The sequence below is a fragment of the Manacus candei genome, unplaced genomic scaffold (assembly GCF_025592945.1).
Source record: "Manacus candei isolate 608988 ecotype Guabito, Panama unplaced genomic scaffold, ASM2559294v1 h1tg000008l, whole genome shotgun sequence".
NCBI classification, from domain to species: domain Eukaryota; kingdom Metazoa; phylum Chordata; class Aves; order Passeriformes; family Pipridae; genus Manacus; species Manacus candei.
The window spans coordinates 21210811-21226225 of NW_026138056.1; the positions used below are offsets into that span (position 1 = coordinate 21210811).

The 15415-nt window shown below is 40.3% G+C and overlaps 1 protein-coding gene across 9 annotated transcripts in view; it reads left to right on the forward strand.

Moving 5' to 3' along the window:
• Positions 1–15415, forward strand: part of CHD7 (chromodomain helicase DNA binding protein 7) — a 130965-nt gene that overhangs the window by 23065 nt on the left and 92485 nt on the right. The window lies entirely within an intron of this gene.

A 15415-nucleotide genomic window follows, 5' to 3' on the forward strand; every position in this document is an offset into this window, starting at 1 on the left:
AGTGGTAGCAGAAAAAAATCTTTTTAAATTTGAAATACTGTGTGAAGTACTGAAATGTAAACTCCTAATAAAAAAATGTTCTGCTTGGAGCAAGACCTAAATGTTCTGGAATTTGTGCTAGTACTCAAAGGTGCCAAAGCAAAAATGTGAACAGATAGAAATTTAAAGTGAAGTGCTTTGCTGAACATTCTAAAAACATTTTTTTGTTTGTTTGTTTGTTTGGAGGAATATATAGAAACCTTCTGAAGCACACATTAGGTGTGGTTCAGTCCCTTTCCATGATAGATCTGCATGCTGATGCGGAGCTATTGATTGAGACCACTCTTGTTTAACTAGAGACACATGCACTGGTGTAAATATGCCATCCCCAAATAGCAACGAGACTCCATGATGGGGAGGGGGGGAAGGGAAAAGGAGGATGGTCATTTCAGTTTGTCTTTTTTAATGGTGGAAGTGGCAAAGTTGCTGCAGTTAGGTCTGCTGAAATGTGTCATAGGCTGTCCTGTAGCTTGTTTTCTCCAACCACTTGAAATTCTTTGGGAAGGGAATCTTCCAGTGGATTGTATCTGTGCTGTGGAATAAACGGTTGTCGTGTGAAACTGATGTGAGCCTTAGTTTTACTCTGCCTCCACTAAAATACACTTTTACGGTAGTTTGTGCAGGATCAGCACAGAGGAGTACAAAGAGGGAGCTTTTCAGTACAAAGGCTGCCTGTTTGGCCTGCCCAAACCACCGTGAATGTGTTTAAAGGGGACTTTTATTACCATGGAAACTCTCAGACAGGAAGGAATTTGTCCTGCCATATCTAGAAAATAGTCTGTAATGGTCAGCTCTTGGAACAAAAGTGTTTCAAATAGTGGGATATATTTAAAAATTCTTGTGGTGAATATGTTTAAAAAAAAAGAATATGTAAAACCCTATCTTATGCTAATGGACTCTTCATGTGGGGGTTTAGGGAAGACTGCAGACAAGTACAATGTGAGCAGGGGAAGTGTACTGAGAAATCTAAGAAAGTTTTACCTCTCTAGGTCCAGAAGGCTTCCTAGGTGTTGAATGGATGTTGATGAAGTATTCTCCCTTTAAGTAGGGTGTTTATCCATCACAACCATTCATTGAGGAACTGTATGTGTGCTTGGCTTGAACTGCTGGAGGCAGTCCTCTGAGCACCATGGATTAATTGCTTTTGGAATGTCTTAACTAAAATCTGTTCTTTGACTCTCTTGACAAATATCCTTAGTATTCACAAATGGCCTTTATTTTCCTAAATCACACTGAAATATAACATTTCTTGTCTAAAAGAAATTCTAATGCCAGATCTCAGCACATCCTTCACTGGAGTTTTACACTGTATGAAATAGCTCTAGGTCAGCAATCTTCCAGCCAGCAGGAGTAGCTAGAGGGAACTGCAAGATTTCCCTTGCTTTGTGTAGTGTTCAATGTTGATTTGATTGTGTGCTTGATTAGTTGGATGCAAAATATTTTTCCTATATTTGACCAATTTAAAATTCATAAATTGTTTTCTCTGCAAGTCATACCAGCAGACAGTGGTTTCTCATATTCTTTCTGTATAGCAAATGCCTGGCTTGTTTTACTGTTGTGCTTTTCAGGTTAAGTTGTTGAACCACCTGGCCATGGCCTGAAGGCAGTTTGAATGAATGGTATAGTAATAAGTTGATCCAATGGGTTGTGATGCTTGAAATCAGCCATACCACTCTTACTTCTTTCCTTGTGCTGTCATTGCTGTTCAGCTACCCCTGTGATGACTATCTTCTGATGGCAACTAATGGTTAGATCAGCTTACCTCTGGTGTCAGACTGCACCTGAATTTTCTTGAGATGTTTGGGATAATAGTAGAACAAAAGCATCATGCTCGAGGTTAGGAACAGAAATAACTAAGGAGGAAAAATTTTCATGAAAACTTTCCCCTGTCCTGTCAATTTTGCACTTGTTCACAGCTCCTGAAACTCAATGTTCAAAGTCTAATTCTACATGGCAGGCCAGGTAAAGAACAGTTTTTATATTTTTATATATATTTTTATATATATATACATATAGACACACACATACATAGAAAATGGAGTATTTCTGTGTGCCTTTTACAAGTGTTGACTGACCTTGTTTGCATTATCTGGGTTAACGCTGTAATCTGCTGCTCTCATATGAGGACTTCCGTCTTACGCGTTGATCAGTTTAGTTTCTTGTCCCCTGCCTTGAGGAGCAGAAGGATTGCAGAAGGTAGTTCCAACCCGGATTAAAAGAAACAAACAAACAAGGAAAAAACCCACCTCACTCTTCTTGTTTATAATAAACTCCCTGCTTAATGGCTTACTTTGCCTCATAGGGCTTGGTCTGTTTCCTTCATCTGGGAACTGGATAGGCTGCTGTCCAAGCTGTGTCAGGGAATGGGCATCTTAATCATGGACAGTCATTTGTCTTTCCAACAGTATAGAACCCCCTGTTAGATGTATTTCCCGAATAGTTAACTAAGTTGAGAAAGGAAATACTGGTGACATCATGTATGACTTAATGTGGTTATTTACTGCGCAGGTGTTGTAAAGCTGTGAATCTAAACTGTAGTGGAATAGTTGCACCATATGGCAGGTTTTTTTCTTCAATTCTTATTCTTCCTCATTTACCATGCTGGGTTTTTTCTCTTTAAAAATGTATCTCTGTGCCACTTTGGTTCTGTAATACCTCTTATTTTAAAAAAAGAAGGAAAAAAAATCCCTCAAGCCTTCACAGGTTTTGGTATTAATTCATTCACTGTTTCCTTACTCATTTCTCCAGTATGCATATGTAGTTTTGTTTCCTTCCTCACCATTCCAGTTCTAGGCCTTCTCCAGCTAGCAGTTCTTCATCTGCTCTGCTTTTCATGAAGAAGGCAAATGCCCAGCTTGCTCTTTTCCACTATCTCCCATTCCCCTGAGGGGCTCACACCCAGTGCTTGCAGGCCTGTGTTGCATGGCTCAGTGTTGCTCTCCTGATGGGAAGTCTGGGAAGCACTAAATCATCCGGCCACATACTGCTTCCTTCAACTTTCTCCCCAGCAGATCCGGGGGCTGAGTTTGCAGTACGGCGTGATGGCTGCACACAGCTTTAAAGCTCAAGAGTGGGGATGGGCTTTCTGCCCCCACCCCACCCCCTCGCCTGCACAGACATTTCCCTGCTCTCCAGCTGCTCTGGTTTCCATCTGTTACAGGGCCTTCTGGTGTGACTGTTTCCTCATCTGCTGAGCTGAGTAAAATGTTGAAGGACCAGACACCGTGCTGACCCGGGGAATTAAGGGGTTGTGGTTTTGGAGAAAATGGCTTGCATGCTTATTTTCCTTTTCTCTCAGAAACTTGGCATGCAAGACATCTAGTATCTTGAGAAACTTTGTTAGGTGCATTTTCATTTCTTTGTAGCAAACGTATTTACTCAGTTGTGTGCGTGATGCTGTAGGCCTGTCCCATGTGGCAGCTGCCCCCTGTCCTGGGAGGAGCACTGTGCTTTGCTCTGTGGTGGGCTCAGAAAGGCACAGTGATGCTAAATGTTAAGATGCAGCAGACAGACAGAGAAATAGCTGAAGCCTTATTTGTGAAGACAAAAATATGCAACTAGTGAGAAGTTGCGGGGAGTCAAGGGAAGTGTTAAGAAACCTTAGCATGGTCATCACTCTCTTGGCCTAGGAGCTGGGGAACTTGACCCCGTGAGGTGTTTTTGCTTTTGGCAGGCAGATGCCTGCTGCCCATCTTCAGACTGCTATTTTAGGCTGCTCTTGTCTTTAGCACTTCTTCCATCCTGCAGTCACTTAGATTATCCCTTTCACAGATCGTTGAGCTGTTGCTCTCTTGTGAGTGAATCTGGTGAGTTACCAACAGCAGCAGAGACAGTGGCAATGCAGGCCTGCGACTGAGAAGTATTTCTGTAACTCAAAATAGGTGAACAACAAAATTTCCATTTTGTAAGTGAAGAATTGTAACCACTTCTGACTTGCTGATACACAGAAACCCTGCAAAACTTCATAAATTATCACTGCCAAAGTTAATAAAATTGTCAGAGTGCAGTCCCTTGCTAGTCAAATTGTCCTAGTGAGTGAGTGTAGCTTCCCCTTTTTCTGACTACTGCATCATTTTCTTTTTGAAAGTAGTCATTCTTGGCTTTTAAAATCTGTTTAGACACCATCAAATTGGTTTGAATTTCAAAATTATATGTGTAAATGAGAAATGTACCTAGCACCCACTTTAGAAATTGAACAAAGCTTTTATTTCCAGAACCTAACTACTATTCAGAGTGTGGGAGAAGTGTGCTCTGACAACTTGGGCTGTTCTTTGAGGACTTCTGTGATCTCACTGAAGGGTTTTAATATTAATTCATTGCTAGTGTTATGGTTATGTTTTGATGATAGTCACTTAGGAGATGGGTGTTAGGCAACCAGTTGGAAATTACTGTAAAGTGATTTTTTTTTTAAGTGGTTCATACATTCAACTTGAAATCCCAGAGCACATTAAAAGTGCTAATTCTCATTCTCCTGAAAGCAAAGCTTCTATGTATTTCTCAAATTAGCCCCCCTCTGCCCCCACATCCCTGCTAATACAATATATGTAACTTAACCACTGATTTCTAACTGGGGATCATGCATTTATTAGCTTGATGTTGGCAGAAACTGATTATGGAGGAATAAAATATAGAGTTGCTGATAGGAGCAATTGTTTGCCTTTTGGGATGATAGATGTATTGCATTATCAGAGGTGTAATATACTTCTGGGAGGTTTTCTATGCAAGTGCAGCTGCCACACGTTCCATGCAGAGTGAGAAAAGAGGTTCCATGCCCATGAGATGTGTTGCCTTTTTGAAAAACATGGAGTGAATGAAACATTGAACAAGAAGGAGAGGACTTGGTGAGACATGAATGTTTTTATTGATGGATAACATTTGCATGACTCAGTCTCTCATTTGTGCTCAGTAGTGAGGAACTACCATGTTGTTAATAGTTTGGGAGTTTAGTTGAACAGTAAGAGTACGCAGCAGTCAGGGAAGAGGCTGTGCAATGTTTTGGAAAGAAGCTTCCCCATCCCGTGTTCAGCACTTGGAGCATTACTAGGGAAAATAAAAAAAAAAGGGTCAAGGAGAATCCAGCTTGTGATTTCTGAAGTTTGGGAACAACAGACAGTGGAGTGAGTGTCTACTGATGGTATAAGGAGTTATTAGGTATGATAGTCTGTCTAGCTACAAGGCACTCAGATTAAGTAGCTACAGTATGGTGGAGCAGAAATAGGAAATTAATTTAAATGGATGAATTAGTAGTTTTCTGAGTTTGAATTCATTCAAAGGTGCAGATGCCTTGGTCAAAAAGAAGTAGGGAGAAAAACTGGCTGGACAGTCTCTGGCTCCAGTGAAATGTGAAATTTGTGGTTATCACTGAAATCTTCGATCTAGTTCTCAAAACTGTAAAAAAGATTTCAAGGTATATTCTGTTGCACCTTTGTGTCAGTTATCTTAAAAGGTGGTATGTCTTTTTTGAAGTAAGATGGACACCACTTTTCTAACAAAGTATGAATGATTGGACTATATTGCGATCATAGGTTTGAAATAGAGGCGCTCCATAGATTTCTATCTTGTAGATGTTCCTTGCATCGCTGCTTTGCTGATGTATCCTTCTTCCTTCCTCTCAAATGAAACTCTGGTTTAAACTTGTTTTCATTGGCTTCAGCTCTGGAGAAAAAGGCTTTTTTAGATCTGGACCTTAACTGTAAATCTACTCCAGCTTTAATGCTGCTACCTCACTCAGTGGTTTAGAAGGTGTGAGAGGGAGCTTAGTTTTGTCCTTGTTGTGAAGAAGACATAGGGCATGGGTGTGAGACATGAAAAACTAACTGCTGATCATCAGGTAAAGTAGTATGCTATGGCCATAGCAATAATCTCAAATTCCCAGATTATCAACAGGGGCTATTTGTGGACCAGGCTGATACCAGGGAGCTGACTCTCCTGGTTTAAATGAACTACATTGAATTACATGTTTATTGCAAACAGAAAAAGTGATGTAGCCTGTTTCTTCATAGAGCATCTTGATGCTGTGAAAAATGTAATAATCCCTCCTGTCTGCAATGCTGTTTACAATCTTGAGATCCCTAAAGAATAGGGGAATTTTTCCTTTTAAGCACACAGATATTTAAGTGGTTTTGTTTGGGTTTTCTTGGTGGTTTTTCTTTTTATCTAATGCATCAATTACTATTTACTAAGGAGATTACGGATACAGAGTAATTCTTGTTTCATAGTATCTTCTATTCATTCTAAAAGTATGTATTGTATATGGAGGTGTCAGAAAGAGTTACTTCAACAGTAAAAGAGTTAATTTATAAAGTAGCCACAAATCAAACACAAATGCAGCCTTCCCCAGAGGAAAAAAAAAGACACACAAAAAAAAGTCTAAATTTTAAATAAATATTTCTAGGTTTTGGTAGCAACAGCTTTTGAATATGATCACAGTGCCTGTGCTGTAACCCAGAGTTGCTGTGAGAGTCATGGCTGACTAGTGAGGAGTTCATTTGAAAGGGAAGGTGGCAGCTGGCTTACCTGAATGCTCAGAAGCAGGCTGGGACTCCTGACAATCCCGATGAGCAAATCCAGTTGACAGCTGTTGCTACTGCCTTGCAGACATCTCTCGATTACGCTGGTTCCCATGTCTTTTGCTTGACTCTTCACTTTTGGTTTTTGAGTAACTTGCGGAGCTGCACAGAATGTGTTGGGTGCTGTGGAGATATGATAAGTGCAGTTGGTGTCAGTGTCCCTTACGCTGAGGAGTGAGACCTGGCTTTGAGGGACATCCAGACAAAAGAACCTCCTTAACAGTTTACATAAAGAGCAGGTGGTAGAAGATCGATGTATTAAGTTAAGTCTTTGTGTATTTTTGAGTGGTAAGCGCAGAAGTTTCTCAAATAGAATTTTTTTTCCTGAATAACTTGTTCCTTCCCAAGCTTGGCACACTGGTATACAGTGTCCAGGGGGGCCTGATTCTGATGACTGGCTGTTACTGAGGTGTGATGTTTCATTGCTTGCTTTGTTTTGAAGCTGCAGTCTCAGTTGAGAGTACATAGCATGTACTTCTCTGAGGGGATCTTCTCTCTTGCTTCTTTTTCAAGACTAAACTCAGGGATAACGGTTGCCTGAAAACACATGGAGGTACCTGGATTTCAGGTGCTGAACAGGGTAGCAAAAGAAGAATCATCCTCTTGCATGTTTCAGATTTTTTGATAATGCTTTGTGACCAGATACAATAATTTAAAAGGTACTGTAAAACATGGGACAGGAAAGCTCATTGTGGAGGTATTGTAGTGACAGCAGGCAGTTCATCTTCCCCTTAAAGTACTTCTATGTACTTCTACTTTCATAACTAGTTTTACATAGTATATATAATTGGGGGGAAAAGGAGCTAGATTTTATTGCTTTGCAAGCATCATTAATTAAACCGTTACCTGAGTCTTGGTTGTAGGTCCAAATAATATTTGCTAATACAGCATAAGTATTTAATCTGCTTCTAATTCCTGTGACTTCTAAATCAGTTGATCTCTAGCAGAGCCTCATCCATGCTTTTTCCTCAGCTGAGCACTGTAGTGTTGGGTTCTGGCGATCTAAGTCTATGCTATAAAAATGCCATTTAGTAGATGCTTAAGTAAAACATAGTATAGTCTTTCAGTCTTTCGTTTGCTATCTTATTCTGAATGATGGGTTTTTTGTGGAGATAAAATAAATTTGGAAATGTTGTTTAGCTAGTAGTGTTTCTGCATTGCACTGTAGGAGAGATAATATACTAGCTGTTGTAGGTTTTGTTCTGAGAACTGGACTCTGAATAGTAAGTGAAATAGTTCTAAACTTGGCTGTTTAGTACTTGTTCAGGAGTGCTGAGTTCTGTTGTTCTGGGATCTTTGCAGCTTGAGTGTTTTTGCTTGGGATTTTTTTTAATGAGCCATTTTATTGGTCAGACTTTCACTTTTTCAGGTATTTACAAACACGAAAGAAATTGCTAGTCCAGCTAAGTTTGTAATCAAACTCTTCCAAAGTTATCAAAATAAGCCTTCTTATTTCTTATGCTTTAACATAGTAGTCTAACCTTCTAGGCAGCCTGCCCGTTTCTTCAATTTTCTTGCTTTTCCTACTTAAAGAAACACAACAAAAATGATGACAACAAAAAAAACCCCAGAAAATAACCCAAAACAAAAAAAACACCCCAGCACTCCACACTAAATTTTAACCTCACAGTTTTCTAGTGAGTCAAAATAAATTTTTGTGTTTGTTGAGAGGAGGGCAATGTGGAAATGGGTCTTTTTGTTTGTTTTGGGTTTGTTTGGTTGTTTTTTTGGGGGGAGGTTTATTCATTTATTTTAATTTAGAAGAGCTTGGAAATGTCTAATTCTCTGTAAACGCTGCAGCAAGATTGATAAGCTTGAAAGGTAAACTTAAACAGAATGTGAATCGTTAGGAACACTGAAAATAGTGCTTCCCATTATAAAATTAAGTTTAGCTCTGCTTTCTGAGTGAAGATGGAGCTGCCTACCATGAAGTGGAACTGATTTCCAAGTTCATTTTTAGATAAGTAAAAACTCCCTTTCATATCTGATCTATGAATGCAGCACTGCTCTGGTATGTTCACCATCCATCTCTGCAAAGATTGTGGAGAACTGAAGGTAGCTCAAGAACTTTGCTGTTGTGCGTAAAAGATTTTGTGGTAGATGAATGTCAGGTGTTCCTACTGCTTGCAGTAGTTTGAATGACTGTGGCTCTGGGTACTGGATCAGTTGTTTGCAAGTCAAAGATAATTACTTCCAAGTTCTTCAAAATCTTGATGAAAAGGGGAGTGAGATTGCATAGTTCTAGAACTTTAGGTGACAAATTTTTCCCTGGAAGGCTCTGTTTGCTTGAACATACCTATGCTGGAGTCATCTTAGAAGTGCATATGAATTAGGCAACACACTTGAAAACACCTCAGTTAGTTTTCTTCTTTGTCTGGAGGCCCATTAAAGTTCTGCACAAGAAAATTTGGTTTTCTTCCCTTTGAACCTGCTCTGCTTTTATAGAGGAAAAACATTCAGTTCAGTCGTGCCTGGAAAGATAGGCCACGCTGCATGTGAAGCCTGATAAGGGTTGCACTCATCTGACAGTCCCCATTTCAATGTATAACTTCTGCCACTATTGTTTATGCTGTCTAGGCACCCTTTTTCCATGTCTAAGTGAACTTGAATGCAGCTGTTTGTTTACTCTTAAATATCTTAGTCTTATACAATGGAAGTTGAGACCACCACACTCTTTCCCTTGCCACTCTCCATTGCAGAGAACAGCCTGGTATAGTTGTTTATGTTGTGGTTTGAATAAGTATCACTGTGAGCCAGGCATTATGTTAAAAAAACCAAAAAACAACAACAACAAAAAAATCAGACTTCATCTGTACATGCAACAGCCTGCTTCCATTCCACTGACCAAGAATAAACTACCTTTTTTGTCATATCCTTCAAAAAAACAATAGAATGTTCAAGGTGCATATGTTATTTTGTCAAAACAAACAAACCTACCTCTCAAATTTAAGTAGTCTAATTAACTAGTTGTGGAAGGTCTTTTGGTTATCTGTCCTGTGTCTCAGCTGTCCCCCATATCCTGTAGGACATCACTAGACCCACTCAATGGTCCAGGCACTAAAGGAAGGTTTCTCAAATCTATTTACTCCGTGTGCTGCATTGTGTCCTGCAGCATACTGTCTTTCTTCACACCCTCACTCCCCAACCCTTTTTCTTTATGGTTGATTTTAAGTTAGTGAAATAATTTAACACTTCATTTAAATAGTCTATAATATATGATAAAATACATAATTAGTGTGGTACTGCAGGTCTTCTTTGTAATGAAGATAAAATTTGTAAAATCCAGTAGATCATGTTTGGGGCTTGGGAGGATCTTTAAGGACCCCTCCAACCCAAGCCATTCTATGTGTGATTTCATTTAAAATACTATATGAAACAGTGATGTCACTTTTTTCTGATTAAGATAATTTGTAAACCTTTTCCATTGTAATATGTAATAATTTTTTTCTTTGCTGAAACAATCATGAAGTTATGCTTAAGTGTATGGGGCAAAACCGATCATCAGTCTTGGCAGTTGAGTGAGGGCTTAAGTTCAGATGTAGGATGATTCCTCTTGCCACATATAAAGAGTGTAAAGGAGAACTACCATTTTGTTCTGCAGTCCTGAAGTGTGTTCTCTTTAGTCCTGTGAAAACTCTGGCTTTTCACTTTGGATGCATAAGGTGTATTTATCTTCACAGAAATGAGTGTGGATATGTGGTTCCTGTAAAAGCACAGACTGTGATCTACCAGTATTTATGAAGAACACATGTACAGGAAAATGACTCTTAAGTACAAGTCATAAATTGAAATGATTATAGAATATACGTGGACAAATATACCATGTGTGGTATTGGTAGACTGTAATTTCATCAAGTGGTTTTTCAGACTTCATAAACTATGAATGAAACATGATTGTATTGGCCTTGTAACAGGTAAAGTAAAATATGGGGTCTGGCTACTTTAAAGTGCTCATAATTCTATAGCTGGAAATAGCCTTTTGGGATACGATTAAGTCTTAAAACCTGCCTGTGATTAAAAAAATACATTTCGGTGAAAATCACATGTTCAGAAACTCTGGGAAACATTTGAGTCTCCACCTCATGAATTTTTACAGTTCCCAGCTTTCTGGGTGTAAACACCACGAGCTGCTTTCAGCGAAGGGAGGGGGAAAGGCCTCGTGTTACTTAGAGCTGCGTCACCCCTCCGATTATTTTGTTGTTTACAGCGGTTTTTTCCGGTTTTTGTGGCTCCGGCTTTGTTTACTCGAGGGGCTGTGACCGGCCGGGCAGGCCGGGCCCGGCGCTGCCGTAAGGCGGCCATGCCGCCCTGCCCTGCCCTGCGCAAACCCTCCTGCTCGCCGCGGCGACCTCTGCCCTTTTGTATCCTGTGACACTCAGCCTGTCTTTGTGCTCAAGTTTATCCATGATGGATACGTTTCCCTCCCAGTCGCATATGCCGGGAGCCCGGCTGAGCGAACAGATAAATTATTTTCAGCTGCAGGCCCGAGCTGGGGGAGGAGGGTGGGAGGGTGGCGGAGGCCCCTCCGCGCCCCACCAGCCGGACGAGGCGCAGCCTCCCACTCCCCCGGGAATATGCAAGGGATGACTCTCGGCCTTTCAGATCCTTTTTAAATGCAAAAGAATGTAGGAAATTGCCAGATAAGTTGGTTAATCAGTGACAACTGCAGTAGGTGCTCAAAAAGCCCGGCCCTTAACAGGAGCCATCGGTTGTGGGGGTGTTTTTTCAGCGCCCCAGTGGGGTCGCCGCTGGTCCCACCTCTTGAATCCCCGGGCCGGTTTAGTGTCAGCTTGAGAAGAGAATGTAATTGCGGGGAGATATCTGGGTGACTGATGGCGACAATATAAGTCTTCTCCCTGACACTACCTCCCCGCCGGCCCTGCCAGGGCTTTGTGCTCGCTTGGCCATCGCACAGCCACGGAGCAGCAAGCGCTCAGCTGAATGTCCCCAGCCCACCAAAACCCACCAAAACAAGGCAGCCGTGTAGTCCATACAGTTTTTCATATCTTCTTGTGTTTTTTATGTTGGCTACACGGCTGCCTTGTCATGGTCAAACGTCATTTAGGGGTCACGTTAAGCATGTTACTGCTCCCCTGTATGGCGTTGTTTGCAAGGTTAACACCTCTGTCAAATGTTTTGAAGAGTATTCCTGAAATATTTTTGTGGCTACAATTGTTTCACTTGCTTATCTAGGACTATTTTTAGATAAACCGCTTCACATCTGTGTTTTAAACTTACGTTGGGAGAGAGGGTGGTCATACGACCAAAAAAGGGCTCTTAAAATTCCAGGTTATGCAACACTAAAACTGAAGTGTCTCTGGATTAGGCTTGTCCCCTCCTACTCATGTTTGTAATGTACTTAAATGTAAAAAACATTATTTCTTTTCCTTATTGCTCTGGTTAGCTCATTAAAAGCCTCTAAATATGTGCTTGTAATAAATGGCTGTAGACTTTTGTCTTTTTCTTCTGTTCTGGAAAGAAAAGACACGCTGAGGCTTCTTACTTCATGTTATAAGCACTGACTTAAAATTAGCAGTGCTCCCATGTTAGGAAAAGAGTTTGCAGCCCAACTGTTGTGGCGAATGACTTTGTATGATGTAACAACGAGGCTCGGTGGGTTTGCATCAGAGCCCTCCTACGTGACGTGGTTGCGGTCTTATATCTGAGCTCCTGTGAACTTGAATGACGTAGGATATTGTTTCCAAATCTGTGGCACAGGCTGAACTCTAGGCTGGTCATTCCTGCATCAGCTGCTTGACAGCAACAGGCTGCCAAATATTCGAAGGCTGTTGTGCCCTCAGTTACCTTGGTAGAAGCCTGTTCTTCAGCAAAGTACATCATGCATTAAGGAAATCAAATGCAGTCTGGCTCCTGCTGAATGATTATGTGGGGAACTTAGGATTTCATGGATTTCTTGCCCAAAAGATGTCACTGAATAGCATTCATGGCATTTAGCTGACTGTACATAGGCAAAACTTGTGACTTTTGAGAAAGGGACCTGAGGTTTTCACTCCTCCCTCCCTCCCCAATTCTTAGTTTACACTGACAGCCCCTGCAGATTTTTGTAAGGATATGTATTTCTGTGAAGAACTAACTGAATTTCAGAAAGATAAATGTGGAACTAAACTTTTCAGAAATGCTTATATCATATTTGCAGATGCTTCCCACTGAAGGCAGAATATTTCTGAAGTGCATCAGGTCACTATTTTCATCTTTGCAAGTTGCATCTCCCCTTCCTGGGATGATGCTATCCTTTGATGTCTAAATTGTACGGAATTAATTTTCAACACAGCTGTACTGTGTGAAGTGTATACTAGGAAAGCATTGCGTTCAGATAACCAAGTTTCTTTGGAAGCAGCAGTCAGAAATGATGTTGCAGTCACTTTACAGCTCTGGTCTTACATTTTGGCTAATCTGTACGCAGGAGGAATGTACCATGTGTGGTGTCTGTGACAGCCATGAGGGCTAGGCATTAAACACGCAGGAGACTAGGCGTGCTTCCCACGGACGTGGTCAGGCACTTGCATAACTGTCCTGGCATCAGCAGTGCTGCTCTCTCAGTAGGTAAATGAGCTGAAATGTAGAAGTCTCATGAGCCATCTTCCCCAATTTGAATGTCTTGTCATGACTTTTTCTATGTCGTCACGGTCTTACATGTGTTTGCGAAGTTTTCAGTGAATGTTTTCCTTCAACTTTTTGAGTAAAATAAGAATGTGACTTTCATTGCTGTCATTTATGTCATCTCCTTCCATGCGGCAAATGCTTAAATTACTACCCCTAACAGCCAGCAGGAGCTTAGCAGTTTTGAAAAGCAGTTTAAATACGCAATGTTTAAATGCAGATTTAGTAGCCTAATGTTTAATCCTACATTTTGAGGCTCTGCTCTCAATATGACCTTTGGCATGGCATTTTTTAGCATGAGAGGTCTTTTTAGCCTAGTTCTTCAGAATAGCACGGTATTTGTGCTGATTATTGTATTGTGTGTAGGTGCATAGTTCCATTATATGAGTAACTGGTTTGTGTGTGTCTAAGTACTTGAGAGTTTTGTCTGAGATATCAACTAATAGCTGTAAAAATATCAACTCTGCATGATATGTCTTTCAAGGTTGAAGCAGTCATTATTAGCTGCCTTCTCGCTTCTGTTTATTCAGTTTGCTTGCTGCATGGCCATCAAGAAATGCTGCTAAATTTCTTCTATAGAAGGTTCGATAGCCAAATCGAGGAACCTGTTGATTTTACAAAATCTGAATGGCAAAATGTGAGGATGGTGGTGTGGAGGGCATCAGTGTGCTGCTCTTGCAGCTTCTTGGTCTTGACTGCCTGGATCTGCTGCTTAAGGAATAAAACCTCGATCGGGCGGGTTATGCGTGTGCAGCAGCCAGTTTAGTTCAACTCATAAAAGTGGGAAGCTGCCCAAGGCTACTGAGTCCATGTAGGTCTGAAATATTAAGCTGGGCAATGGTTAACTACTACTTAAATTTGAAATCTAGCTGTTTAGGACTGGAATGTTGCAGGCTGGAGTAAATGTGAGCTTTGTCTGTTGAGACAACGGGGTTGTTAAGTAATTGACTGTGTCCTGCTTTGAACAGAAACAGGCTGTATTATAGGCAGCCTTAAGGAAATATATTCATTGACTCTTTAGGTCAGTCTTAGTGCAGTCTTTCATGTTCAGGAACAGAAAAGTGATAGAATTTTATAGCAAAATCTGTATAGTTTAAGATGATTTTAAAAAAATCACTACCTTTCATACATTCACACTTTTTTAAAGCAATCCACCTTTCTAAGGGTTCAGATATGCTTTCCTTTGTATCTGAAAAACAGTCATGGGTTCTCTGTATGTTGGTTTTAAGTAATGTAGAGAAGAAGATGCACCATCCCTTATTTTTAAACTATTTAATCAAATAAAGACTGTAGGCTGAGTTTATCATGGTTAGTCTTGCTGTTAGTATGTCTGTTCACGGGGAAGTGAACAGTCGTGCTGAGTATTGTAGAATTATTGCTTGATGATGCAGGTTCTGCCTTTATTTGTGTGGGTTTTTTTTTTTTTTACTAGCTTTGAGGATTTAAGCAAAGAAAATATATTGCTTGTAGTGAAAGAAGCAAAGAGATTTTTGCAACTTAAAAAATGACTGACTCTCATGACTTGCTTAACTATCTAGAAGACGTTTATCCTGTTATTGAGAGGTTGTTAGTTAATTCCAGTATTGACTGTTTCCTTATCAAAACATTGGTTAATTTATTTTGATCAGGCTGTAGCTGCTACTGTCTTTCATGCTTCAACAGCTGCTGTTAGCCATATATCACATCAGAGGTGTGACTCTTATTGGGGGAAGTTGGAAGAAGGTTTGGCAAGAGCACAACTGACTGTAAAGGGCTGTGGTCATTAATTTTAAGGTGAAACTTAAATCCGAAGAAATACTTCTACAATTTGAGACATCTTCCTAAACGAGGTCTTAGGCTGTATTTCAAACCTAACAGCTTTGGCATCAACAGCTCAAACATGAAGTCGAATCACACTTCTGATAAAAATGCAGATCTAAAATCATACATAGTGGCAAATAGTGTTTTTGCTCTTAATTTAGACGATGAATTTGTTTGTTTACGAAGTACATCATGAACTTAAAGGTTACTTTTCTTTTGAAAGATCATGTGCTGAGGAAGCCACATGAGTGCTAGGTTCCATAGCACATGTCCTTCATTGTAAAGGACAGTCCCTAGTACAGACTCCATTGGAATGGAGTGAGCTGGGCAGAAATAATGTGTGTAGTAAAACAAAACCCTTAGCCTATTTTAATTTGGTTTTCTGA